The sequence below is a fragment of the Pogoniulus pusillus genome, chromosome 19, assembly GCF_015220805.1.
Source record: "Pogoniulus pusillus isolate bPogPus1 chromosome 19, bPogPus1.pri, whole genome shotgun sequence".
Taxonomy (NCBI): Eukaryota; Metazoa; Chordata; class Aves; order Piciformes; family Lybiidae; genus Pogoniulus; species Pogoniulus pusillus.
In genome coordinates, this window is record NC_087282.1 from 16,519,325 (window position 1) to 16,547,315 (window position 27,991).

The 27,991-nt window shown below is 38.2% G+C and overlaps 1 protein-coding gene across 14 annotated transcripts in view; it reads left to right on the plus strand.

Moving 5' to 3' along the window:
* Nucleotides 1-27,991, plus strand: part of TENM1 (teneurin transmembrane protein 1) — a 926,028-nt gene that overhangs the window by 526,454 nt on the left and 371,583 nt on the right. For all 14 annotated transcript variants that reach the window (XM_064159463.1, XM_064159467.1, XM_064159461.1 and 11 more), the window contains one exon: nt 7,051-7,134. The gene's annotated coding sequence lies outside the window, so the exon portion shown is untranslated. The remainder of the gene's footprint in view (nt 1-7,050; nt 7,135-27,991) is intronic.

Sequence of the window (27,991 nt, forward strand, 5' to 3'; positions counted from 1 at the left end):
CCCACTGTAGTCAGAGCAACACACCAGCAAGATCAGCCCTGATGCCTTTGGCTCATTCCTAGAGATTGTCCCAAAAGTACCCGATGAAGGAAGTTCATGTGTGTAAGATAGTGACAGAGTGAAGCAGCATGAACATGGTGCTGTGATTATTGGGAAAATTATTTATTCAGGCCAATTTTATCTGACAGCTGTGATATTAATTGTTGTGGATATGTACAATAAGAGGAGACGTATGGTAATGTTTATAGGTTGGAAGGGACCTCAAAGATCATCTAGTTCCAGCCCCCTGCCATAGGCAGGGACACTTCTCACTTGACCAGGCCTTATCCAACCTGGCCTTAAACACCTCCAGGAAGGGAGCAGCCACAACCTCCCTGGGCAACCTTTGCCAGTGTTTCACCATCCTGACTGTAAAGAACTTCTTCCTATCATCTAGTATATATCTCTCCTCTTCCAGTTTAAACTCATCCTGTCATTACAAGACCTTGTAAATAGTCCCTCCTCAGCCTTCCTGTGTAGGCTCCCTTCAGACACTGGAAGGCCACTACAAGGTCTCCTTGAAGCCTTCTCTTCTCCAGGCTGAAGAGCCCCTGCCATGTTATATGTTACAATGCTGTGCTTGCCATAAACTATTCTACTGTGGCTTCCAGCTCTGTTAAAGCCTAAAATGTTGTCATTAGTTGTACCTGTGTAATTGTCTAGAAGTTCACAGAGCTGTCTTGCATTAGCAGAGAACTTCCTCTATGCCCACATGTGACCACAGAGGAATGAGCAGCTGCAGTGAGAACATGTTTATGTGTTTTCACATATGCTTTTTGGAATATTACAAAAGATCTAAAAGAGAAAAAGATTTATAATATTGTGAAAGAAACTCAGAGAGCACTTGGAAAGGAAGGAGAGGGAATGTACCATATATATGTAATAGTTATAAATAAAGACTAAAGACTTAAGAGTTTAATTTTCTCTTGAAAGAACTAAACAGGATAGAGAGGTTAGAGGATTAATTTTTCCTCCATCCAAGTTAATGGCAAGGCATCCATTAACTTTAACAGGAGCTAGATTAGACTCAAAAGCACCTAACTATGGCAAGGTAAAATATGATGATGATGATGATGATGATGATGATGATGATGATGATGATGATGATGATGATAATGATGATGATGATGGAAGAAAATTTGGTGTAGAAGAATATTGATAGTGTAAATATTCTGAGTCAGCTGAGGTTGTTTAGCCTGGAGAATAGGAGACTTGGGGGGACCTTATAACACTCTACAATTATCTGAAGAGAAGTTGTAGTAAAGATCTACCCCAAGAACTAAAAATATAAAACTGAATTTAAAGCATAAAAGTAATAATGAGAAAACAAAAGAAAACACACAAAAAAACCCAATCAAGGATGCAAGAATATAAATGTGCAGCTAAGACTTGCTTCTGAATTACTATTTCTTTAGCAAATAATATAATCTTTACCTGCCTTGGATCCCCAAAATATTCATCCATTTCATGCATTAAGTATTAATGTTGGTCAGTGGTTTGAAAAATATAGAATGCTAGAAATATTCTTGTTCCTTGTTTGATCATATGCCTAAACCTAGAAGAAATTTGGATTCCAATACTTTTGACACTGCTATAATGGGAAGTGCAACTAAACAAACATCATTTTGTTCAGTTAACTGTTCCCTTTTAGCAGTGTTTTTAACTCATGTGACTTAATACTGATACAAAACAAAAATACATAAAGTTATTTTATTAATTTTCTATCCCAAATGCTGATTTTGCCCCTTGAGTGAACAACTCAGTAAATGTATAAGTACCTCATTTTATTCAGTTATCTTATATCTGTCTGAATAATTCCACTTGTTAATAGTTCCTGAATTATTTTTCCCTACATCCCCTGTCTATTGCAGTTTCATCTACGCCAAATGTTTGATTTCAAAGGCAAAGACACTTTGTACCCTGCTCCTTTATTTTCCTGTTGAATTAATTTCTCAGTGTATGTATGCACAGATTTTCTTTATTCATAATGAATGTACACTTGATTTAATCTGCTCAGAGTCTCTGTGCTTTCATAAATATGTCTTTTTTGTAAATGGAGCATTTTTTTTCTTTAAAAAATTGCCTTTTAATTTGTTCAAAAATGTATTGTGAAAGCAGCCTGTCACAAAAACTGCAGAAAAGGTGTTTTTTCCTGTTTCTAAATGTTTTTCTCCAACAAATATTTGCATTAATACAAATGGAAAAAAAAACAGTGTCTTAATTCTGACAGATTGGCTGCATAAAGAATACAAAAACCAGTGATCCTCAAACCAGCTAATAACCAAAACAGCTTGCAGTATAGGTCAAGAGTTCTCAGTTGATTCAATTGTATTTCATTAAAGAGTAAGAAACTGTCAAATAAATTCAAAGAAATTCTGAAAGTGGAAGGTCTGACTCCACTTCGATTTACATTTTACAAAGCAGAGGCTTGAAATTTGGCAGGAGGAGGGGATTTTTTGTGTCAGAAATACGTGTTTTGCCATTTCTATGAAAGTCTGTCTCTACATGGTGAAAAACTAAGCCTTTGAAATCTTTTTGCACATGCTCAGAAGAGACTTGATAGATGTGGAAAGGAAATATTGAGCTCAGAAGCTTCTCTCTTTACTGGTGTAGGGAATTTCTCGACAAAGCTGGTGAAAGGCCTGGATCATAAGGCCTATGAGGGGAGGCTGAGGGAGCTGGGCTTGTTTAGCCTGGAGAAGAAGAGGCTCAGGGGTGACCTCATTGCTGTCTACAACTACCTGAAGGGAGGTTGTAGCCAGGTGGGGGGTGGCCTCTTCTCCCAGGCAACCAGCAACAGAACAAGGGGACACAGTCTCAAGTTGTGCCAGGGGAGGTCTAGGCTGGATGGTAGAAGGAGGTTCTTGCCAGAGAGAGTGATTGGCATTGGAATGGGCTGCCCAGGGAGGTGGTGGAGTCACCATCCCTGGAGGTGTTAAAAAAAAGCCTGGATGAGGCACTTAGTGCCATGGTCTAGTTGACTGGATAGGCCTGTGTGCTAAGTTGCACTGGATGATCTTGGAGGTCTCTTCCAACCTGGTTGATTCTATGATTCTGCTGCTGTATAATGTCCAGCTCCTGTTGCCACTGATCAGTTGGCTGTACTTTGCCTCAGAGCTGTTACTTCCAACTGCAATAGCTGTTGAGTTGGTCATGTTTGCCTAAGAGCTGCTCAGAAACCATGAGAAGGGCAGTTGTTACACGTGTCTTTCACATTTAACATCATAACCTTGATTCGATGGTTCTTTTCTTCTCACACCCACGAATCTGCGTTGCTGAAAGATGCGCCAGGAGCATGTGCTCCCAAGACAATGGAAGAGAAAGAGGATGGTTCCTCAGGAAACTCAGCACATGTGCTTCAATAGCTATATGAAGTCCTTTTAGCCAGGGAAATAAATGCATTCTAGTGCTTTTTAGTGTGGTGAACTCAGTGTGTCCAAAAGTGACATGCTCTTCAACTGATTATAATACCTTATTAAAAAAAATATCCCCACAACTGAAGGAAATGTAGAAGTGCCATCTTTGTCACAAAAGCAGTAAAACACATCCTCATTAAAGATGTCATTTACTTTTCCTAAAAGAACTTTATAAAACATTTCACACTGATTTCTTTCTAATGCCTTCATGTTATTCTGGTGTCCAAAAGACCAGGGCATTTGAGTTGGACTTTTTGAGACTGAATTTGAGTCCTTACCATGCCATTGGTTATCTGTGGGAATCTGAACCAAACTGCTGTTACATCTTTGTGCTTTGGCTTGCCATCCATGAACAAGAGTCAATTCTTTGTTACCTTGAGGACTACAATTAGATTAAATACTTTAAATATATTTAAAGTCTTACATAAAATGCACCAGACAGGTCTTTAGATAAAAAAGAAAAACAGAAATAAGTTACTCTTTCATACCCATGTGAAAGATGTTTGATAATACTGGCATCATTTTTACAGTCAATGTGTTTAAGTGCATATTCTAGTCCTGCTATTAAAAGAACATAGAATATATCACATCATGGAACGATACTGTAATTATACTATTGGGCTAAAATTGCTACTCAGACTTTCAAGAAGTTTCTTCAGTTATGGTAGGGAAGAATAGAGTTGTTGGTGAATTATCACTGATGTTAATACAAACATGCCAAGTGGTTCAGGGAAGCAGATAACGCTCCCCTCACTATAACACCACAGCAATGGGATAGCCACAGAGAAATAAATTATCTTTCCTTTCATTGTATAATATTATAACATCTTTAAAATTAAAAATCTTCTTTAATTACCCACAGACTAAAACCCTACATTGAGAGATACAAGTTTACTTACATTTCCAATCCATCACCAGCTTTTAATGAAAATAAATCCTCATGTACTCATAGAAAAACTGTGTGATGTGCCACAGACAACTTGAAAGAAAAAAAAAGCAAGAGAAAGTGTTCTTTCTTTTAAAATAGCTCACACTTTATCCTTATACTACTAAGTTGTGGCAGGCTACTAGTACCATGCTAATCAAAATCAATTTGTCTCATCCAGGCAGCTCCTTAATCATCTAAAACATATTTAACAAATTTATCTAAATCCAGATTTAATCAGCAGACATAGTATTAGCTAACCACTAGCTAACTAACAAGCACTCCAGAAAGCTGGCCAGACTGTTTACTATGACAACTGAAAAATAAGCTATGTGCTTTTGTGTCTCTCTTTCTCTGTCATTAAAAGGAAAAAAAAATGAGTTCTGCATTTACTTTTTGTCTTAATTTGTTCGGTGTAACAGAGCAGAAATATAACATTTTCTAATAGCAAAATACCAGAGCATGGGGACAGGGAGGTAGTAACTCAAGGGAAGGATCCTCACACGTGTGACCCATAGACCTAATTATGAGATCTTATAAAAGCATACCTATATGCTCTGAGAGTTCCCAGTTTGTGGTCCAGAGTTTGACTTTAAGCTTCTTACTTGCTATGCTCTCCTGTTCTTTTTATAATAGGATGCAAAAATTCACAGAAATGGAACAAGATTATTCAGATTTTTCTCTTTTTCTTCTTCTAAGCAAAAAACCTATTGCATGCTTCTGTCTCCTTGTATCAAAGGACAGGACAATATGTTATTTAAGTTTCCCATATAGAAACCAACCCTCCTGTTATCTGTCCTCATCAAAGTTACTCCTCTTTTGACTTGGAAGTATATGTGCCACTGACTTCTCCTGAATCACAATGGGCCTATTCATGTGTAACAGATTCCCTCAGTTTGAGTTCCACTCCAATCTAGTAGCTAAAGTTGAAGTACATTTTAGTCTGCTGGTTGCCCTCCTGTGTACAAAGAACTGCCTGCCAGCATCAGAAATACTGCATTTATTCTGCTTCCAATCTAATTTATGTTGTCAGCAGCTGATAGATATTTTTTATGCGTAGAGTTTAATTGAATAAATTGTGGGTTTGATTTTTAGAATGCTTATGAATTTCAGTTAGCTGTTAAAACCAGAGAAAAACAGATTATGCATTCCTGTGACTGGTAATATTGCTACTAAATTGAGTTTCCCACTAATTTCTGTATGGGCTCCTGCACTGTTCAAAATAGGCTTTCTCATTATGCTCAAGGCAGAATAGAGGAATACAGTACATGCTTTACTAGTTTTTGGACACTATGAAGATTTTGTATCCTGAGAAAACAGGGTTTCTTGCATCATCAAAGACTAGAAATAAACAATAATTAAAAGGAATCAAACAAACAACAACTAAGTCAAATAATGAATCTAAATGACAGGTTGTCTCAGTTACTTGATACATTAGTTGTCTTTTCTGTTATTTTCCTACCTTTTCTCTGCCTTTTTTCCCAACACTGAACACTTTCAAGATGTGGCTAGACAGAGTGCTAGGACATCCAGACATCTAGTTGTGCTTTTGCCAAGAAAGATTAGACCTTGAGGTCCCCTCCAACTTGATGTTCAACGATTCTGAGTGATTTCTGCTTTACTTTCTGACTCTTCTTGGAGCTGTTGATATAGAATTAACCAGTGGCACTTTAGTTGTGCCCCCATATTCTACTCATCCACCCAGAAGAGGTCAGAGATAACATTAAGCCCCAAAGGCAGTTTATTCCCTCTGCAAATACGTTACAGTGGGGAGGGGGCAAGTTCTACAGGGGTCTGGATTTGTACCTCCTGTACACATGTAAACTGGCATTCAGCTGCACTGTGGCTACTGGAATGGGCTGCCCAGGGAGGTGGTGGAGTCGCCGTCCCTGGGGCACTTCAAGGCAAGGTTGGACGTGGCACTTGGTCTAGCCTTGAGCTCTGTGGTAGAGGGTTGGACTTGATGATCTGTGAGGTCTCTTCCAACCTTGGTGATACTGTGATACTGTGTAACTTGGAAAATGTGTTTAGAAGTCTGTAGTGTGTCACTTGGTAGTGATCTTTATGTGGGATGATATATGTATGCAAATTCTATTGATGTGTGATGGATTTATTAAACTAAAATGGTTGCCCACACTATTTTTTTTTCAGTTAAATTATACTGCTGCCTTGTCAAATACAGCAAATCTTGTTTGAAATGAGTGATCCTGCCTCTTAGTATTCCACATTCACCCAAACAATGCAAGTCCATTATTGCTTGTGCATCTAGCAAAGTATCATAGAGAAAACATTACTACATAATGTAAATCCCAAGCTCACAGATAGTTTTGTATGTGGAGCAGTGATCTGTGGAAAAAACTGCCTAAAAAGATTAGCTCAGCTGAATGATTGTAAATCAGCATCGGGGGAGACACACAAAGAGGCTGCCAAGGGAGCCTGTGAATTCCCACTTCCCTGGAGGTGTTCCAGGCCAGACTGGATGAGGCCTTGAATGACCTGGGATAGTGGAAGGTGAGCCTGCTGATGGCAGGAGGGTTGAGGGTAGAACTAGATCATCTTTTAAGGTCCCTTCCAACTGAAACCATTTTACAAATCTATGAATCACTGTGATGAGAAGTGGCTGAGCAAAGTCACTTCAGGTTCCTTTACTTTTATTCGTATGTGTTCTAGGAGAAGAAACTCCATGGTTTGCATACCAGAACTATTCTGCTGCCTCCAGTTAGTGGAAGAGGAAGAAGTTGGTCCTGATTCCCTGTAAGTGAAACAAATTTTAACTTGAGAAGCCTCATAAGGTTGTGGTTCCTATATTCAGAAGTAGGTACTTAGTATAAATAATCTTAATAAATGTGTTATGTAAGTGCTTTCCTTTGCTAATATCTGACTGAAAGTTGATGCTAAGGAATTCTAAGTTGAATTACGGTCCTTTTGCTTAAAGAACTGCAATGTGAAAGTTGGAGCAGGATAGAGTTGGGAAAGGCAATATCTTTTAGATGTCAGATTAAGGGGTAAGATTAGCTTTTAATGCAGTCTTTAGCTGAATTTTAAAGTCATATAGGGAAGCTAGAAATTCTGGGCTACTTGTTTTTCTCAGGTGAATATGGAAAAGTGTCAAAAATAGCAAATATGAAACTCCAGGAGCGGGAACAATGTCATATATATGAATTCTAGAACAGGATTTCTTAATGACATGCTGTAGAAAAAGGTTTCCTTTGAGTTACTTCCTTGTCAGGTTTCAGAAAAATATGCAGTGATTTTACACTATCAAAAGGTGAACTCTGTTGTAGAACATTAAGTGTGAAAATGACATGCAAATAAATGGAAATTCTCTTCCTGATTGAACTTATCACTGGCTTTTCCTTTAGCCTTTTCTACTTTCGTGATTACCGATGTCAATTGTTCAGATGTGTATTTGGCAAGCAGCTGAAACAGTTTTATGTGGTTTGTGTTTATGTAAATGAGAGAGCAGCCAGGAGATCATGCAATGCTAGAGCTGTGAGCCAGGCTTTGCTAAGACAGGAGCTCTGCATGACTTCTGAGTGACTTTTTCTTTTAATCAGACATTTCTCATTATTTTGTGGTAAAGCTTTCTTATAACATGAAACAATCTAGCTGGATTTATTGATGTCTATTCAGTATGTTCATAATTGCAGTAAAAATAGATAGAAAAAAATAACACTACATGCTTTATATTATTGACTTCCAGGATGAGCTGAGTGACTCAATGGTACTCTACAACAGTACCCTTGTATTCTTTTACATCCAGACCATTTTCCTTTTTGTTTTTCCTTGCTGTGTCCTGAGCTAAATAGGGAATTCTTCAGAGGGAGTGGGACATAATGGGCTACAGTTCCATAGAGTAGGAACTGAAATCCACTTGTGACCTTCCAGAATCTCTTAGTATAAACTTAAATGGCAAATAATTAAAAGTGGTGAGATCTTTAAGCTATGAATATAATGTCCTGAAGAAAGAAAGGATTCATTTTTATGATGTGGATTCACTTCTGAAGATTCCTTTAAAAACTATTTACTTAGTGGTGTTTAGAACAAATGTTTTATTTCATTGCTAAAGTATATTTGTCTTTTATAATGAATTTATATAGATATTTTTATTTTAGAATTTCACCATTTCAAGGCCTTGCATCTGAGCCTGGATTTCTGATAAATATTTGTGCCTAAAATTTCTAGCAAATAAGTTGCTCACAGAATGAAGAAAATAAGCCAAAGGGTTTTTTTAAGCTGTAGTTTTCCTACATGTATACATCATGTATCAAATATCAGTGTTTTTCTGGTGGCTGCTTTTCATTTGTTCTTCTCACTGCAAAGTTCATGGTTACTGATAGTTTCACTAATTACTACTTTTTTTCATTAAAAGAGAGGGGGAAAGTAGAATATTTGTCTGCCTTTGACTTGGTCTCTGATGTGATGAAACTGTTCTGAGAACATGTAGCAGTGACAGAGCCTGATTGCTTTGTCTTCATTTTTCTGATGGTATTATAATATGTTGGGGGGAAAGTGAAGAAAATTAATAGGAATTGGGGCAGAGGAGAGAATGAGCCAAAATTCTTCTATAGAGGATTTTTTCCCTTTTGTAGTGGAGCTCTAACTTGATGTTTTTAAAAGTAAAATAAATTCTGAAAGGAGGTAAGTTGTGTTGAACACTGTAAGGTGTGTATTACCTAAGATTTGAAATTCAAGTGCAAGCTGCTGTCTCCTGTGAAGTAGCAAATCTATAAGTAACATTTTTTATGGGTAGAACTTGATATTAAAATGTTGAAAGATTTTCTGTTCTAAATGGCACTGAGTTACTCTGGTAATTCAGTTCTTCTGCAAATGTAGTCCATTAAGATCATGCAAAGTATTTCCAAAAGAAATAGTGACAAATGAGAGCCAGTAAAGGCATTAATCTTATTTAGAATAGTAGGTGCAATCTGGTCATCCTTGTTCAAGAAAAATGAATTTAAATGAGAACAGATGGAACAAAGTACAATTAGAGTGATTAAGCGAACAGTGAATCTATCATATGAGAAGAAACTAAAGTGTGTTATATGTTAGGACCTACTTGTTTAGCCTGGTAAAATGAAGACAGAAGCACAAACTCCCACCTTTATGAATAAAACCAAGGGTTAAACACAAGGAAGGAGAATGGGGTATTACTGATGCTCAGTAAGTGCTTAAAGACTGGCATGAATGAATGCAAAACAAGAGTGTTAGAAGTCCTTTAGCAGAAGGTTTGGATGCTGGAAAAGTACCTTCATAGCCTGAAAACAACTGTCACAGGTGCTCTTGTGCTTTCCCTTATTTCCGTGGAGAAGCCTAGGCTAGGGCTCCATCTTGCCTGGTACAGCCTGTCTAAGCCAGCACAATGTGTCACATTGGAGGGACTCACACATTTTGATGCTAGTTGTGTTAAGAAATGTTTTCTTTGACACATTCTTTCAGGTTGTGGGGGGAGATGCAGGAAGTTTTATGGGTTTTTTTAATGCTTTGTGAAACATTGCTAACACAGAAAAATATTAAGTCAAATATTGGAAGAAGTGCTAGTAAGGAAATATTACAGTGAATGAAAATTAGGTCAAGTATAGAAGCAGACTATGCCTATGCTTCATGTCACAGGGAAAATAAACTGTTGATGCTATTATCTTTTAATGCATATTTGATACAAAAATCTCCAGCAGAGTGAAAACTGAATTTCATTGCTATCCTTTAAATGGGAGCACTCATGAAAGGTAGAAAATTAGAGTCCTGTTAAGTGTAATATTTTCAGTATGTTAGCAGAAAATACTAATTCATGGTTGCCAAAATGATGTACTTAGGAAACTGTGACTTAAAGGGCGTGAGAAATCATGGATTTCTGAGGGTGGATCATGTTAAGCAAATAAGATTACTTCTTTAGAAGTGAATGGAAGAAGAGAAAGTGCAAGATTTAGTATTTCTCCATTTCAATAAAGCCTTTTAAACAAAGTTTCATGCAACAGAATTTTGTATAACCTGCCTGAATATGGAGTGGGTGTTCAAGATTGTCAAACCTGATAAGTAATAGCAGGGCATGAGAAATGCACTTTGGGGGGTTGTGGAAGAGCAGAACCCTTTTGCTTTCTTTGTTAGGATCATTCCTTTAATATTTGTATTATTGATTTAGTTTAAAATATGTAAGGCAATAAATATTTCAGGTGCTAGCGAAGTACAGAAATTGACCAAACAGACCAGGGGGTGGGAAATGAAATGCGATAGCTTTGAGTGTTAAGTGATGTTCTGGGGTTGGAGTATTACACAAGAGAAGTGTTGATGAACTAGATACTGAATTAGGTAGCAGTCAGCAAGAAATGCTCAATGCATGCTTATTAACAGGTTCAACATCAAATGCTTACCTCCTTGGGTAGCAGCACTAAAAGCTAATTTGTCCATATGGATTTTTAATAAGAAATGGAACTTATTTCATAAACCATTTCATACAGAATAGTCTTTCCCTATTTTGATCATACAATTTGTAAACAAAACAAAACAAATCAGGGAATGGAACGATGATAAATCTGGAATTACATAGTCTACAGAGCTAGAAATAAAGTGATATGCTGAAAGACTGAGAGCCTCTGTTTGGGGTGTTGAAGGAAAAGCTTTGAGGACAGAGGATCTTTGAAAGAGAACTGTACAGGTTTTTGGGTTTTGGTTGTGGGTTTTTTTTCCTCCTCCTGGTGCAATCATATTTCAAAACTTGATGCCATTCAGACATCCTCAAAAGTGAATCTCAAGGAAAAGGCTTTGTTACTATGCTTTAGTCCCCATAATATGTATGTTGTTAATTTATTGCATGAATTGCCTCACTATGATTGCTGCAACACCTTTCCTGCCATTAACTTGAGATGTGCATACATGTTTGCAGGACCCGGCTCTAGTGATCAACTTTATATTTAGATGTAATTAATGACCCCTCCTGTGAGCTGAGAAGAATTTTCCCGGCCTCCTGGGAAATTCCATGTACCTATTAGGAAGACAGAAGTGACCACTCTTTTTTTGCACTGTTGAAAACATAAACTGTTTTTAAAATGGGCTTCTTTCTTACTGAGGCATTTTATTTGCTGCCTTTATACACCATGAGATGGTGCTGGTCCAGCCTCCTATGCAACCCAGTCAGTGGTTGGTGGCCCTGCAGCTGACAGATGTGAAGGCAAAACATGGACAAAGCTGACCTGTGATTTATTGCTGTGAAAGGCAAAGAAAGCTTGTGAACCTATCCTTTTGAACTCCAAAGAGGCTGCTTTCTTGTTGTATCTACCTAAAAAGCTGATATTGATCCCTTCAAAGGGGACACACTTGTCGACCCAACAGACGAAGCATTATGATCTCAGTCAAGTTACATTGACAGTTACTTAAAAATCAGAAATAATAAGACATTTTCTGCAGCTATAGGCACCGTTATTTCAATTAATCTGTGCATTTCCTTGTAGACCTTGTTTGGAAACCTAGATCCCTTGTATATTAGATACTATTTGGTTCTATTCAGAAGGAATTTATGATGAGATGAGCTCTTGAGGGTGGCCTTGTCAAAATAATGAGTGTTTGCATAGGTATCTGGCAATAAAAGAGGATGCGGCTGCACTCTCTTTGAAAATCTTTCCTTAATGATAATTTCTCTATTTACATGAGATATGAAGGTGTTTTGAGTTGAGCTGCTGGCAGTATCAACACAAATTCTTGGTAGATATTATCTGTCTTATTTAAGCTTTATATGAGATTGTTTATAGTGAAGCAATACTCGCATCTTACTATTCCGTGTGTATAGTTTGTTCTTCACTGTTTTCTCAGGGATTAGAGATCACTGCAAAATAACACCACAATGATGACAGGAACAAAAGATGCTGCCTTGCTCATATAGGCAACCCAAACACACTTAAATATTCTTGTTGCAGTTGGTGCTGCATGCACTATTGAATGCATTTCTCCCATCTAGGTGATGTTAATTTCTACGATGCTTTGAGAATAAATTGTTAGGAAAATACAATTTTCTAAACAACCATAGCTAGAATGTTCAGTGACCAGGGTAAATCTTGTGGGTATGGAAACCTGCCATTCAGCCTTGATTTTTTTTTTCAACCACATTTTACTGTCCACTGACAGAAAAACAAGCAAACCACAGCATGGCATAGCTTGATCATAGTACTGTTCAGCAACTTTTATATACTGTTTCCTCTTATAATTTGAGACACGATAATGATTTTTGCTATAAATGTTTTCATAAGTATTCTTACTGATGGATGATGCATTTATTTAAGCATCAGTGGACAAATAAAGTTATCCACGGGTGACTAACAACCTTGAATAAATACCATTTCACTCAGCAGCTATCCATAGTACCTTAGCAATGCAATTACATGCCAGGACCTATTATCCCAATTAATGGACTGTTTTATATTCACTATGCATTATACTTGAAACTCTTCAGAGGCCCAGCCTTCACTCACCCAGAGGCAAAAAAAGAAATGTATAGCAAATCACCAGGAAAAGGCTTTCATTTACTTTCCAAGATATGTAGCATGTAATTATACTTCAAGTGTTACTAGGACAGCTGCAGAAATGCCCTTTGATTCAAGTTATAGTAAAACTATGTATTAAAACCATGATTAGATATAACTATCTTGTTTGGAAAAATTACTGTTGGTAACTGCTGAAGTAGATTTATTGCTATTGTCTTCCTGCAACATTATCTTACTTTCACCAAAGCTGAATTTGGAGTTAGCTATGGGATTCATAGAGCTTCCCTGTTTCTCAGTATAAGGAGTAAGAGCTACAGTTCATGGGGACGCTGGATTTGCTGGGCAGGTGAATACATAAAATACCACTAAGAAGTACACAACCCACTGTTGCGTTGCTGCTTTGCCAGATGTAAGCCCTGGGCTATTTTGCCGAACTGGAATTTGACCACTGGAGTTTCACTCTGCTCCCTCTGGTGGCTGGCAAAGCTGCAATGCCATAATATCATGGTACGCTATAACATAAACCACAGTTGTATTTCTTCTCCTTATTGTAAGGAGCGTTGATTGCTTCTCATTGTATATTATAGCAAAGGGGAAGTCTATTACATAAATTTATTGCATTTTCTTCATGATAATTACTGGAAGTTATTGAACAAGGCAGGGAGTTATTACCAGTAAGTTCCTACTATAGCTGAGGAAGCAAATCTGCAAATATTTAGTGGATTTAAACAGCTGTAAAAAAAACACATCCTGTTTACAGTGTAGTAGGAATTTACAGCTTACAGTGCATCTGAAGATTTCTTTTAGGACTCATGCTCCAACTGCCACAAATTCAGACTTGAAATACCAACTGCAGTAAAAAGTTGCTGTGTGTCCTGTAGGTACTTTTTGTCAAGCAATTTGACAGCAGTTAAAATGACCACTAGATTCACCATTTCCCTTAGTCAAAGATGGCATTACTATTTCATGAGCAGCTGGTGAGGGAGCCTGAAATCTGCATGCATACATTAATGTCTGATTACTCTTTTTACATTTTGAAAAGGAATCTATCAATGGAGAAAATCAATAATGTAGGTGTCCCAATAGGTCTGTGGATTCCAGTAAAATACCACCACAGAGTCATCTTTCTCTAATTTCTTTTCACAAACAATTTGTTCATCTATTTGGTGTACACTGGCAATTGTACCCTGCCAGCTGTGGGCTGCACACATTTGCCATGCTAGGCTTGGCACAGCTGGACCTCCCACAGAGTTGCTCCAGACTGTGCTTGGCTCAATGGGCACACAGAAGGCAGTCCTGCTGTCCCACTCTCCACTCTTGGTCTTCCCTTAGCCCTGATTCTGCTCTGTACATGCAGATTTATCACCTTTATCCAAGTGATACCTTTCCTTCCTACAGTCCAGTTCACACAGTAGCCAGAGGGTCTCTGAAAAAAAGGAAAGTTGCCACATCCAGAATGGTCACAGAGTACTTGTCCCAAATATTTTGAGGGGCCTGGTGACTTCAGTCTCTTGCTCCCCATATGGCTGGATGTGTCCTTGTCACAAGACATAATGTCCACTGCAGAGAATGAGGAAATATGGCCAGAGGCTGTGGCAGCAGTTCTTGGGTGAATAGCTTCTAAGAACTTCCCACAGTAGAGGGTGAGCAGATGTCTGCTGCCCACTGACGGTAGCTGTAACCCGCTTAGTATGATGTTAAAAGATAAATGCCAATAAATGTGAAATGTGAATTCCCAGGGGTTTAGCAGCCCTTTCATTCCCTGAAAGAAAAAAAAAAAAAAAAAAAAAAATCTGATCTCTGAGATGGGATCAGGATCTGATGTCTCCACTGTCCTCTATGCCTCGGGTCCAGATGCATCAGTGAATGCAATGCTTGAGACAGCCTAGATATTTAGATTTATTCCCAGATTCAAACTTCCCTCAGATTCCTGCCTGGATGAAAGAATCCATGAATGGAATCACATCTTAAGCAAGCATGGTTGTCATGTAATTCTTTCATGAACATAAAGTATTTTTACTGTGCTCAAATTCCCAAATTCCTAGTTTATTACTTGTATTACTTCTGAAACACATGAACAGTTTTGTTAGCATGCAGGTCCATTATGGGAAGACCTAATGCAATTTCAAAAAACCCAGCTGTTGCACCAAAGGAATGCTACAGGTGTAAGCCAAATACACATTTATTAGAGATGGAGGATAAAAGCCAAAAAGTTAAAGGTATAAAGTGTAGCACTTTATCCCTAATTAAATGGAAAAACTCTTGTACAATAGAAATAAAAAGCTCTCAGGTATATTAACTCCAATTAAGTATTGATGACTTTGATAAATGGTGCAGTCTCAATAAATATAAGTGATCTTCACATTACTCTTCATTTATTGACACTCTTGTACTCTTTTGAAGTAGATTCATCTTCCACCAAAGACTTTTATTGCTGTAATATTTCACAACTAACTAGTTAATTTCTTCCATTATTTTAATATTCACAGTTAAATAACTAATGTTATCCTTAATGAGTATCCATGTCAGGTATGAAGAAAGTAAGGAGGAAAAATAGTGATAAAGAAAATTCCTGGTGATCATTTCTTCCTTCAGACTCAAGTGTAGTGCTGAAATGGGTTCAGATTTCTTTTTTTTCCTTTTGGCCATTTTTTCTGGTTTTCTTCTTGCTGGTTTTTTTTTTTCCTTTTCAAGGGGCAGAAGCTGAAGATGGCCTTTCAATCTCCAAAGTACTTTAAGAAATGTTAGTCTATCGGTAAAAGCATAGGCAATTTAAGCACTTTCATTTCTAGGATTTCATTGGTAGAAAAACATTTTACAAGACTGAAAAATTATTTTTTTCCTGCTTCATCATGAAGCTGAAACAAGGATTTAAGGAGTAATCTATGGCAGAGGTGAAAGAACTGAATGACAACATTAGGCTTTCACTTTTAGCCACCTGCTAGAGGAGAATGGAGAAGAGAACAATGTGGTAGGATGCTTGCTTCTGCTACTGATTTTAAACAATCCTCTTCTGCAAGGGAAAATGGAAGAAGGAGTCAAGCCTTTAACAGCTGGTTCCAACATCGTAGTACAGACAAGTGCCCTTGGTGTCTACTCTGATGTATGGCTGCAAGTAGGCAGGACCATAAGTGTCATCACTTCTTCCTGTCTTGCAGCGATTCATTGCTTTCCAAGTTTCTTACTTATGATAGTCTGGACAGCAAATATCTGTTGGTTGTCTCGCTCAGTTCTAATTTAAGTTGCCAGAGACTCAAATATATTTGATAGAACCAATAACAATTTCATAGAGTGCCCTTCCCTCTTTCCCCTTCTTTCCCAAAAGAAAGGAATTAGATGTAGAGAGATGAAGATAAGCACACCCAAATAAATAATCTCACTCTGATTTGGAAGTTAAAAAGAAGAAAAAAAGTTTAACAAGAAATTAAAAAGGTATCTGAGGTAGGGAAGTTACAAAGGTATAGGGAAGGGGAAACAAATACAAAATGTGTAAATACAACCAGATTTTTGATGGTAAGGGGTTTGTCTGCCTTGTGGGTGATGGCCATGTGGTAGAACAAAGCGAACCAGGAACAGGATGGTGATGCTGGTAAGCAGGGAGGCAGGGAGCACAGAGAGAAAAAGAAGAGGAACTCCCCCTGCTTTTACAGGTCTTTAGACAGGAAGGGGAGTGGGCTAACCATCACCTGGTAGTGTTCAGACCTACCCCTGGGGAGGGGTCAAGACCACATAGCGTCAGGTTCAAGGTCACTCGCCTCGGAGGGTTAACCCTGTGCAGTTGTCTCTGAATATTAATTATTGAGCACAACTCATGATAAGAAAATTCAGTATCACTAACATTGATAATTGTTCAGTAGAAAGAATTCAGCTGAAGAGAGACCTGGGGGAGTGGGGGGAGTGCCAATAACTACATACTGGTTTATTTTTCTCCTGATATTACCAGTTTCATTAATAGAGCAAGAGTAACAGTCTACTGTCCAAAATTTTCCTAGAAATTCACAGAGCAATGAATCCCTTTCAAGGACACTACGATGTCGTGATGCAGATCAACATAGAAATAAAAAGCATGTTTTATAACTATCACATATTACTACAGTACACAGTTAATATATTAATTCAGTGGATATTTCTCTGCTGTGCCTCAGAATAACAGGAAGGTTGGATATCTTTGCTTGAAATCACATAAAAATGCTCACAGTGTGTGGATAAACACAGCTTTTCTACAGCAAAATGAACTTTGGTGCCATTTTATTATCACAATAAGACATTTCCAAGAGTATGGTATTGTAAGATAGTCTTTTTATTGGCTCATTTGAGGCTAGTGGGGCATGTGCTAGCTCATTTTAACTCACACCTTGTGGGTTTTTTTGGTTTAAGTAAGTGATGGATGTTTCCAGTCCAACAGCTTATTTGTATATGGAGCAAACTGAAGAAGGTGAAAGATGTGACTATGGGGATATTTTCATTTAAAAAGAAGTGTTTCTTAATTGGAGATAATGGTAGTAGCTTGGCAGGAATGGTCACAATATGAGTAAATCTCATCACCTTGTATAGGGAAGGTACTGTATGTAACACACTGCTTCTACTTAGTTGCTGTTTGTTTGTTTTTCCTAGAGGTTTCTAAATACCTTTTCCAAACAATACAATGTGGTTTGTTTGTTTTTTTATGTCTGTGTTCACACAACTTCGTTGATATTTGGGGTTAGGATATGATAGTACTTAACTATGTTAATTTTAGGTACACCAAATTAAAGAAACTGTCCTCTCCTGAGGGGACTGCAAGTGTACAGTAAAGCCTGTATGTATGTCAAGAGGAGAAAAGGAAGAAAAGCAGCAAGTGCTATGCTGCTAAGAAGTTAGCATTGCCTCAGGCTTACTGCAAAGACAGTGCTGCAGTGTGGAAGAGCAGTCTACTCTTGGGTTGCTGTGAGACAGCTTTACTCAGTTTTACTTGCTCTGATGTAATTCAGCTCTAGAAAGACTCAGAGAACTTTTTGTTTCTCTATTTGCCTTGTACTTAACAGCTCCTCTGTTGCATGTAACACCTTTCTGAGTGGCATCTCATTTCCCTTCTCTCACAGCTGCACCATCATTTTGTTTAACCACAACATTCATGGCTTTTGCAGAAGACTGCTGCAGAGTTCATCTTTCCACCTTTTGGTTCTGGCTGTGTCACTCATCTCTCTGTGTCCTCTTTTTTGGTGCTTGTTCATCAGACATAATTTTGTTATCTTTGTTGTTCAGACCCTGCATCACTTATCCCCTCTGTTTATAATCTCTCATTAGTTACTAAGGTATCAACTTCTACCTACGGTTGGTGAGGGCTGCTCAGCCACATGCTTTCTCTCATGCTCAGAGACACTGACTAGCCACACCATTCTGCCTCAAATCCACAGCACCTTTGTAAAGTGGAAAAAAAAATCCTCAGTGCTTCATCTCCTGTTATTCTAAGCCCATCACATACTGTTCTGACCTCATCTTTCCTGTGACCATGTGCTGTATTTTGCCTGGGGTTCAGAATGCTGGCTCTTAGAGTCTTTCCCCAGGTGGAAATAAAAAATAAAAGAGTTGTTTAGTGTCCCCCATTGGGAATTCCACACTTCTTGTCTAGCATAATCACTATCGGTGGAACTTGTAAATCACATTTTCACTATGAAAAGCAAGTATGTACAATAAGGTATAAAATACACTTGTGAGTACCATCCTAAATGACACCTTTCCTTGCAACACTTGAAGTATTGCTTCTTCACTCTCTTTTAGTATTCTTTATTATATTCTGTCAGAGGTTTAAAGCAGAAAAATGTGAGCTATTGTAAAAGGAAATTCAGGCTGTGAGTGGAGTCCTCCCTGGTTAGTACTTCTTTTAACAGTACTCTGATTTGTGGTGAGTATAAATGACTTTGAAAATTCCTTTGAATATCTTTCTTCCACTTTGTCATTACATACCAGCGAAGTGCATGGCAGCCTCTGAATTACAAGGAAAATAATGAAAAGGAAGATAAAATAATCATAGAAGTAACAAAAGTTATTAATGGGTTTTTTTTTCCTTTTTAAATATATATATATATAATATTTATATAGAAAATATATCATTTATATTTATTTTTTATGTGTGTGTGTGTGTGTATATGGGGACTGAGTGGCTGGAAGGCAGCCAAGGGGAAAGGGACCTGGGGGTACTGATCGGTAGTAGCTGAACATGAGCCAGCAGTGTGCCCAGGTGGCCAAGAGAGCCAATGGCATCCTGGCCTGCATCAGGAACAGTGTGGCCAGTAGGACAAGGGAGGTTATTCTTCCCCTGTACTCAGCATTGATCAGGCCACACCTTGAGTCCTGTGTCCAGTTCTGGGCCCCCCAATTCAAGAGAGATGTTGAGGTGCTGGAACGTGTCCAGAGAAGGGCAACAAAGCTGGTGAGGGGCCTGGAACATAAACCCTATGAGGAGAGGCTGAGGGAGCTGGGGGTGTGCAGCCTGGAGAAGAGGAGGCTCAGAGGCGGCCTCATTGCTGTCTACAACTACTTGAAGGGAGGTTGTAGCCAGGTGGAGGTTGGCCTCTTCTCCCAGGCAACCAGCAACAGAACAAGGGGACACAGTCTCAAGTTGTGCCAGGGAAAGTCTAGGCTGGATGTTAGGAGGAAGTTCTTCACAGAGAGTGATTGACATTGGAATGGGCTGCCCAGGGAGGTGGTGGAGGCACCGTCCCTGGAGGTGTTCAAGCAAAGCCTGGATGAGGCACTTAGTGCCATGGTCTGGTTGACTGGCTAGGGCTGTGTGATAGGTTGGAGTGGATGATCTTGGAGGTCTCTTCCAACCTGGTTGATTCTATGACTACAGTACTGGTCAAAATCTTACTATTAGAGACAAACTCCTACTCACTACTGACAGAAAAATAATAACAATAGAAGTAACTGCGCATGAAAAAACATCTTACATAAAATATGTTCATCAATCGACCAGGCAGCTAAACTCAATAAAGATTGCTCTTCCTCATTTGAATTTGTATGATTGACCAGTTAAATTACTAATGTTGTAGAAAGGCTTGTGACTAAAGGGGAAAAGTCTTTTGGTTCAGGGAGGTCTTGTAGGCCTCATAAAATAACTGTTGATTATAATTATACACTAATCTCTGAAATATTCTCTTGGGAAGTAGAGAGATAATGAACACAGGGGGAAAAAATGAGCCCAAACTGACACACTTTACTGATGTGCTTTTCTAGTCTGTTTCATGCTGTGAGACACTCTACAAGGCTGAGAGATTTTTAACCTCTTGCTGCATCTATCTAGCTACTTATACTATGTAATGCAGAATAATACACGCTTTCAAAGTCACTTCTACAGAGAAGCCAAACCATTTTTGCATTTCCTCCTTTGTCATGCTACAGTTTTATCTGAGTCTTCAGACCTAATGTAAAGAACATAAAACAGGTCTGAACTTCAGACCTAATGTAAAGAACATAAAACAGGTCTGAACTTCTTCAGACAGTAATTGTCACTGTGACTTTCACTGTATATTTTTCTACTAGCAGCATTACCATTCTCTAGGATGAAGAAAATATTACTGGTATAGTAATTGCTCTCACTTGTTGACATGTTACAAATATGGTGATTTGCCCAAACCAGAAAGGCAAATTTATGTTTATTTTAGTGCGTCAGAGAAGCAGCATTTCCACTTTTGTCATGGAAAAATTTGCAGTCCTGTTGAAACATCACTTAGGAAAGGATCACCTAGGAAATAATCTCAGCTCTTTCTAATCTCACTGATAGCTGTACAGACACATCACAGGCACGTGCCTGCATTACTTTCTTACTAATTAGAACGTGTTTTGAAAGAAATGAGGTTTGTGAGCACTGATAGATACCACTGCCTCTGGTGAGAGTAAACCAGGCACATCTGGGACAGTATAAAAATCTTGTGTTTCCTGCAGAGTTAAATCCATAGTGGAGAACTGTGGCCACATTTAAGACATTTTACATTGCTTTAGGTATTCTTATCCTGTTAGGTTGTAGAATTTCCTAAACATATATCTACATAGCTCATTTCAGGAAATCAAATTGTGCTTTGGCTCTTTAGCCTGAAGGATTGTGCAAGTTCAGCAAAACGCATACCCGTCATGATACTGAAATTATCCTTAGCACCTGCATTAAGAGTTATTGAAATGAGGGTTAAGCCAGGAGGGCATCACTGTCTGTATCAGAGCAGATTTCAGGTATGTCAGGCCTCTAAGAATGAGAATGGAACCAGCCTGGAGAAGAGCTGTCAAATACTTTTAAGTATAGTGCTCTTTATGGAGAATACTACAAATATCATCTCTTGGATGCAGAAACAAGAATTCTTAACATTGTCAAAGTCTCTGTTATTTTATGATATGTTTTATGGAATTCTCAGCTTTCTGTAATACTGCAGATTTTAAAAAAATATCCTTAACCTTAGTGGTATTCATTTTATAGTTTAGAATCACAGAAGTGTTTTGGTTTGAAGAGACCACTAGATCATTGAGTCCAACCACTGACCTAACCTCACCATAGCCATTAAGCCATGTCCCAGAGTGCCATGTCTAGGTGTTTCTTGAACAACTCTAGGGATAGTGACTCCATTCTGTTTATAGCTCATAAGAAAAATAACAGTGAGTGAGGCCAAGTCCATGGTGTTATTCTTTTAGGTCTATTGTGTTTCCTTATTCTGCCTGAGGAATATTTTATTAGAGTATATCTTAATCTCCCAGGACCACATGACACTTCGTTGTCTGCCGACCTCTGAGCACAGACAAAGCCTGACTCCTTATATGTTGATTTAGTTATTTTGTAGTTTAGTTTCAAGTTTTAGAAAAGCATCTGAACATACACAAAAGTAATATCCAAGAAAAACAGCCTATGGCTGAAGTCTCTACTCTTTATGAAACCAGCTGGGTTTCTGCCCATAGGATTCCATTCTGTAATAATCCGAGTGCTGAGCACTCCTGCTAGGTGCCGAGTGTTTTCATTAGGACTTGTCACACGGGAATTCTCAAACATCCTTTAAGTCATTAATGTGAAATCCCAGTGCTGTTCATGTTGTGGTAGGCCTGATGAGCCAGAAATAGGCTTATACATGTACTGGCTTGCCCAGGCATGTTTTTTCTCCTGTGGACACACTTAGCTTGTGCCTGCCTCATGCAAGGCCTATGCTTTTCCCAAATATGGGTAATACAGCCTATGACTTTGCCTAATATGGCCAGGCTTGGCTAACTGCCATTCTGATTGGCTATTCTGTGTCCAAAGGGCAATTAATCTTGGCCCACATTGATAAAAGAGATATGCAGGTAAATGCAGTGTGCTCTGCTGTGCTCTGCCATTGTATTTGTGCCTGCTGTTACCTGCTGCCATTGCTTACTACCTTATTGTTTGCCTGGAAATTACACTGTCAAAGAGTTTACCAGGCACAGACTCTCATAGCCAGTATGACGTTATGCTGAGACTGCACATCACAAGACATCCTGCTTGCACCTGAAAGTCTCCTTCTAACACTAGAAGTCCTGGAGATACACAGGCCATCCAGAGGAGCCAGGAGACAAGGTTAGAAATTGTCTGCCTCCTTTCCCCAGAAGCCTGGGAAGAATCAAGTCTCAGTGGCTGACAAGACAGAGTTCCCTGAAAGTGTTTGGGTATTGTCTGGGACTGTGGCTAACCCTGCGAGTTGGGTAATAATAATTTTGTGAGAAGCCTCTTTGTAATTCTCCCTTGACTTGCTCTATAAGCAAAAGGAGCTCCTTGAGTCGATCTAGTGGGCAAGCAATATATTGACCTCAAACAGCAGAAATCTCTTTCAGTTCAGTTTATATATTTTGCTGGTTGTTACTAGATCTAGTTATTATCTGTAAAATGTTTCCATGACCACACAAAGAACCTATTATTATCAAAATTAGTGGTTAGGAGTGGCAAGAGTTCTGAATATCAAAACAACATTAATTTTGGAAAAAAATATAATCTCACATTAATTAATTTCCCCTTCAGAACAGTTCAGTGCCTCCCTGGTGCAACTTCATACTTCAAAGCAATTTTAACACCATTGACCTGAGGACAGCAATAGTGTGGATGAATCTGGCTGCTTTGGCAGATACATAGTGTGATTTCTAAAAGGAATAATGAGCTCCAGAGATTTAAGTCTTTTATCAGCAAAGTTTCTAAAATTAATTATCTCTAATGACTGTCAAACATCTGGTGTATACTAATATATTATGAGTTATCCATGTCTTTATCTATAGCAGAACTATGTGAAAGTACTGGAATGATGGATCTCATTTATAGCGTAAGACTACAATAATCTGATGTTACAGAATAATCAAGAAGTGTCTGAAAAAGTTTCAAGTATAGGAAGGTTTTAGTAATTTTCAGAGGTTAAGAGTAATTGGCCACAAACCAAAAAATAGCTAGAAGCAAACTAGGATTCACCACAACCACCAGACTGATTTTCCTAGAGGTGAATTTGCATGTGTTGCACATGTCCAGATGTTCTTTTCAGTTCATTGCTGGCAAACAGCCCAATTTGTCTAAATCACATTTAATATGATTAGGCAGTTTGTGGCAGGTGTAAAGAAAAAATATATTTTGTAAATCTCCCATGCAAGTCTCTATATAATCACAATTGTTGTTGCCTTAATAGTATTGAAAAAAGGTTGATGAGTTAAAAATAACTTGATAGTGAGCAATGATTGACAAGTTCAAAAGCTGTTGCATGCAGTCTTCCTGATTTCAACTCCAACAGACGCTGGTCACTCAAATCAGAGGAGATTTTATGGTGTCATGCATTGAGTTGGATCTGCTGCTGTTATTTACATCATGCTGTAGTTATGCTAGCTTCAGAAATGCAAGTATTGGCTGAAAAAAAGTATGGGGCTTGAAGTTCAGATTGTAACATGGGAGGCTTTCCATTCAGGTTGCTGCTTCTAAATACTAGGGGGATTGGATATTGTCTTTTCTGTTGGGATGGCAGCAGGACAATGAGGGAAAGGGAAGTAGTTTTTTGGCTTGGGCTTTTGGCTTGCTTGCTTCTGCTTGATCCTGATCTGCACCATGCTTTTTTCTGCAAATAGGCTAAGGTAATGTTGTGTTTTGTACTATGTTTATCTGATTCTGCTTAGTAAATCTATTCTTATCTCACCTTTTGAGTTTTTTGATTGATTGATTTGGTTTGTTTTGTTTGTGTGGGTTTTTTGTTCAGTCCTGAGTTTTTGTGTGTTACTTTTCCTTCAGTTCTGTTTTGGAAAAAGACAGGTTAGCCTGCTGGTTCAGTGTGACCCATTTTGCCCTGATTTAAACCATTACATATGGTTATTATGAATCCACTTTTTCAACATACCCTATACTATTGGCATGAATTCTCAGCTTGGGTCATTTTGTCATTTTAATAATAATTGCCAACAGTTCAGATGGAGTTTGTAAGATGAAGAGTAAGTTTGGCCAGAAGTTTGATACTATTTTGATTCCTTTCCTAGCATAGTTATAATTACAATATCTCCTTACTGTATAGTATCAGAAGACCTCCACAGTAAATACACAGATCCCACAAAGGCTACAAACATTAACTGCCTGTGCAGAAGCTTCTCAATCTCGTGCAGAAGCTTCTCAATCTCTTGCAGCTCTTACTCAGAGATCTATGACAGGAAGATCAGATGCACAAGATCTTTGGCTTTATCAGAGCTGTTGTTTCCAGTACATACAATGCACCGTATCTGTCTCCCTGGAGGACAAGTTCTGTTGCCTGGTATCCAGTTATTTTTCAGTAGTGACCTTGGAAGATTATGCACAGAACACTACCAATGTCTGCACTTGATTGGAAAGTGGGGATGCTGATAATCATCTCTTGCAAAATTCTTTGAGAAATAGAAACCTCAAAACATTACCTAGTGAGTAGTATCACCATTATTTGGTGAGGGAGATGCCATTCCTGATACTGAATTAACAAGTTATGTAGTAAATTCCAGTGCAAATTAGGTATATGTTTTTCTATTTATTGTGTGCACTTTAGAAACTCTCTGCAACGTTTCATGCAATGTAAGAATAATGCAGAACATAGAAAAATGATGGAGTTAGCTTTTTTTAAACATCTTGATGAGTGTGTGAACATATTGTGAGGAAAATTCTAAGCAAGTTATCATTTTTGGCTGAATAAATCTGTGAACTCACCGTATGCTATAAAAGAAGATGGATTATTCATGATGTTTATGGGAGGTAGGAGACTGACACAGTGACTCAGGCTGTTGGTGTACCTGCATCTTTCATTAGTATGGTGATAACTCCTTATAATTGGAATCCTTTTTGATGGCTTTGATCCAGATGTGCAGTACTGAACTAGGCAGGTGTAATTAATATTGAGCAAATACAGGTGTTGCACCTTGTCTGAATGTTGATTCAATCTGTTTCTCTAGGACAAATTATTTGAATTTCTACTGCATTAGCAACAGCAGACTGTTTGCAATGAGATTTTTAGGTCAGATGTGCCACCTGACAAGTGATGTAGAAGTTGGTTGGGAAAATATAGCAGCATTGCAGAGAATTCTGCTACTGGGGACAGGATATTACATAACCACTCTTGCTTTGTATACCTCTATTTTACATTAATGTAGTGTTTATTTGCTATGATAGTTCAATAGTTAATGTTAATCAGAACTGGTTAATGTTAATTAGAAAAAAATAAAAATCATCATTGTCATCTCATTTTCAGTGCAATAAGCTCAATGCTAGAGCACAGATGCATTAGTACTGAAATCTCTGAAGGCTTGCTAGGTAGAAGAGCCTTTCTGAAAAGGTCAGGTAGCCATCCTGTCCCTCTTCTGCCTACAGAAGAGGATATCTTATCTGGGGCTGCCCAGCAAATTAAACCTTTGGCAAGCAAGCAGGTGTTCTGTTGCAAGTTTATTACACTGTAGCTCTCTTCCCAGCCCTGCAGCGGCTGGATAGCTATTGCAAAGGACCCAGAAAGTTTCACTGTAGCTAGAAGCAGCATACATCATACACGTTCTAGGCTGATACAGGAATATTTGATATACTTACTCAGGGAGCATGTCCAGATATGTGTTGATTTATACCCCTTTTTCACCTACAGTCCAGATTGTTTTCTCTGAATCCTGACTTTGGGATATTTTTGTCTCTGCACCAAGTGACATGCATGAATATATTTTCTGCTATGCCATTTTAATGAACAATTATCTAGAGAAAATAAGAATATAAGCAATTCATGATCATCTGTTACTTCTGGAACGAGCTTGGTAAAGGACATTTTATGTTTGGTAAGCCAGCAATTCCCGTAGTTAAACTATCAGAAAAACACTGTTATTTTTTCAGTACAAATAAAACAGTGAAGTTGGGTTTGGTTGGGTTTTTGGGTTTTTTTTGTTAAAACACCGTTGTTTGTTATTCCTTGTACAAGATACATAGCCTTGTTTTGGTCATGATTGCTCATGCTACCATATGGGAGTTTGTTCATATTCTAGTTGAGCTAAAATCTGTTGCCATGTGTTTGACTACTCATAGTATTATTATTTTCTTTTCAAAAGGTTGTCTGTTTTTCAGCACTAAATTTAAGCTCAATATATTAGATTTATTTTTACAAAAGATAAATGATGAAGTCAGATGTAATGACAAAGCAGTAAAGAACATTTAGTTTCTTAAATACTTAAATAATGAGTTCCAAACATTGGTTTTGAAGCAGGAATAATTATTCCTACTGAAAGACATTGTTTAATGCATGAAGATATTTGTAAAGGAGCCATGGTCAATTGTGACCCTACATGAAATATCCCAGGGCCATTGACATTTTTTTGCTCTTGAGAAAAACAGCTGAATTCCCACATGTCCTTCAACCTGGATGAGCTTTATAGAGAGGTATGCAGGGATCCATGGAGAAAGGTGTGAGTCTTTAATGCATGGGTACAGGTGCAAGTCAGACTTGCTGGTAATTCCATGCTGTGTGGAAGAAGAGGTACAAAGTAGGATTGTGATGAAACTCTTGCTCTTTTTTTTTTTCCTCTTTTGTGTGTGTGAGAATGTCTTTCTAATACTGCTGCATTGGTTAAATTAGTCATTTCACCAGGGGAAAAATGGTGCAATTCTTGTTCTGTTTTGCTTGCATCTCAACAGCTACACTAACAACAGATTAGAGCAGACATACCCATTTTAGACGTATGCTGACTTCATTTCCCAAACACCCCGTAAAAATAATTCTCACTGTTTAAAATGTAGTTTTCTTGAATTGTGTTCTCACATATATGTATATGTACATGAAAGGGGAGCCTTTTAAAAACCAGTATATAGTTCAAATATATCACCGTTGTTCGACAAATCTGGTAGAACCTGTTTTGTGTGGCAGTTAAGCATCCAGTTGGAAGAGCCTACCTGTGTGGGAGTGTTGTAATAATCACTAGTTTCCTTTGCAGTTCAGTGAGCTCAGTTAGACTAAGAATAGTCTGTCAAACAAAACATGAAACCAATGACTGACTGTGAAAAAATTTGAAAGAAGTCAGAAAAAGAGATACACATTTCCAGTAAGCTACCAAGCTGACCATAGCATCCCTGGCTTAGAATCATAGAATCAACCAGGTTGGAAGAGACCTCCAAGATCATCCACTCCAACCTAGCACCCAGCCCTATCCAGTCAACTAGACCATGGCACTAAGTGCCTCATCCAGTCTTTTCTTGAACACTTCCAGGGACGCTGACTCCAACACCTCCCTCCTAACATCCAGCCACATGACAACATAGTATCACAAATCTCTCTTGCTTTCAGAGGCCTAGGATGAGACAAAAGTGTTCCAACAACATTATAATTACAGTTTGTGAGCACAACTTTGAAAATTATATTAATTGGATAGAAGGATAAAAATAAACCTTAAAACAAACAAAATAAGGACTACCTCTTTTACTTGCAGAATAAGAGTCTTGGGATCTAGTGAACGCTGCTTTGGAGAACAGAGAGTGCTTTGAAGTTTTACGTTTATGTAGGTCTTACGGAAATGTGTCAAAAAAATTGCACAGATATTTCTGTATTAAGCTTCACTGCTGTGGATGCCAGTTCTTCCACATCCTGGTGGATCACAAACTAGTCAGAGAGCAACACTTTTATTAGCAGTACCATGCTGTGAACTAATCAAAAACCTCATAAAAT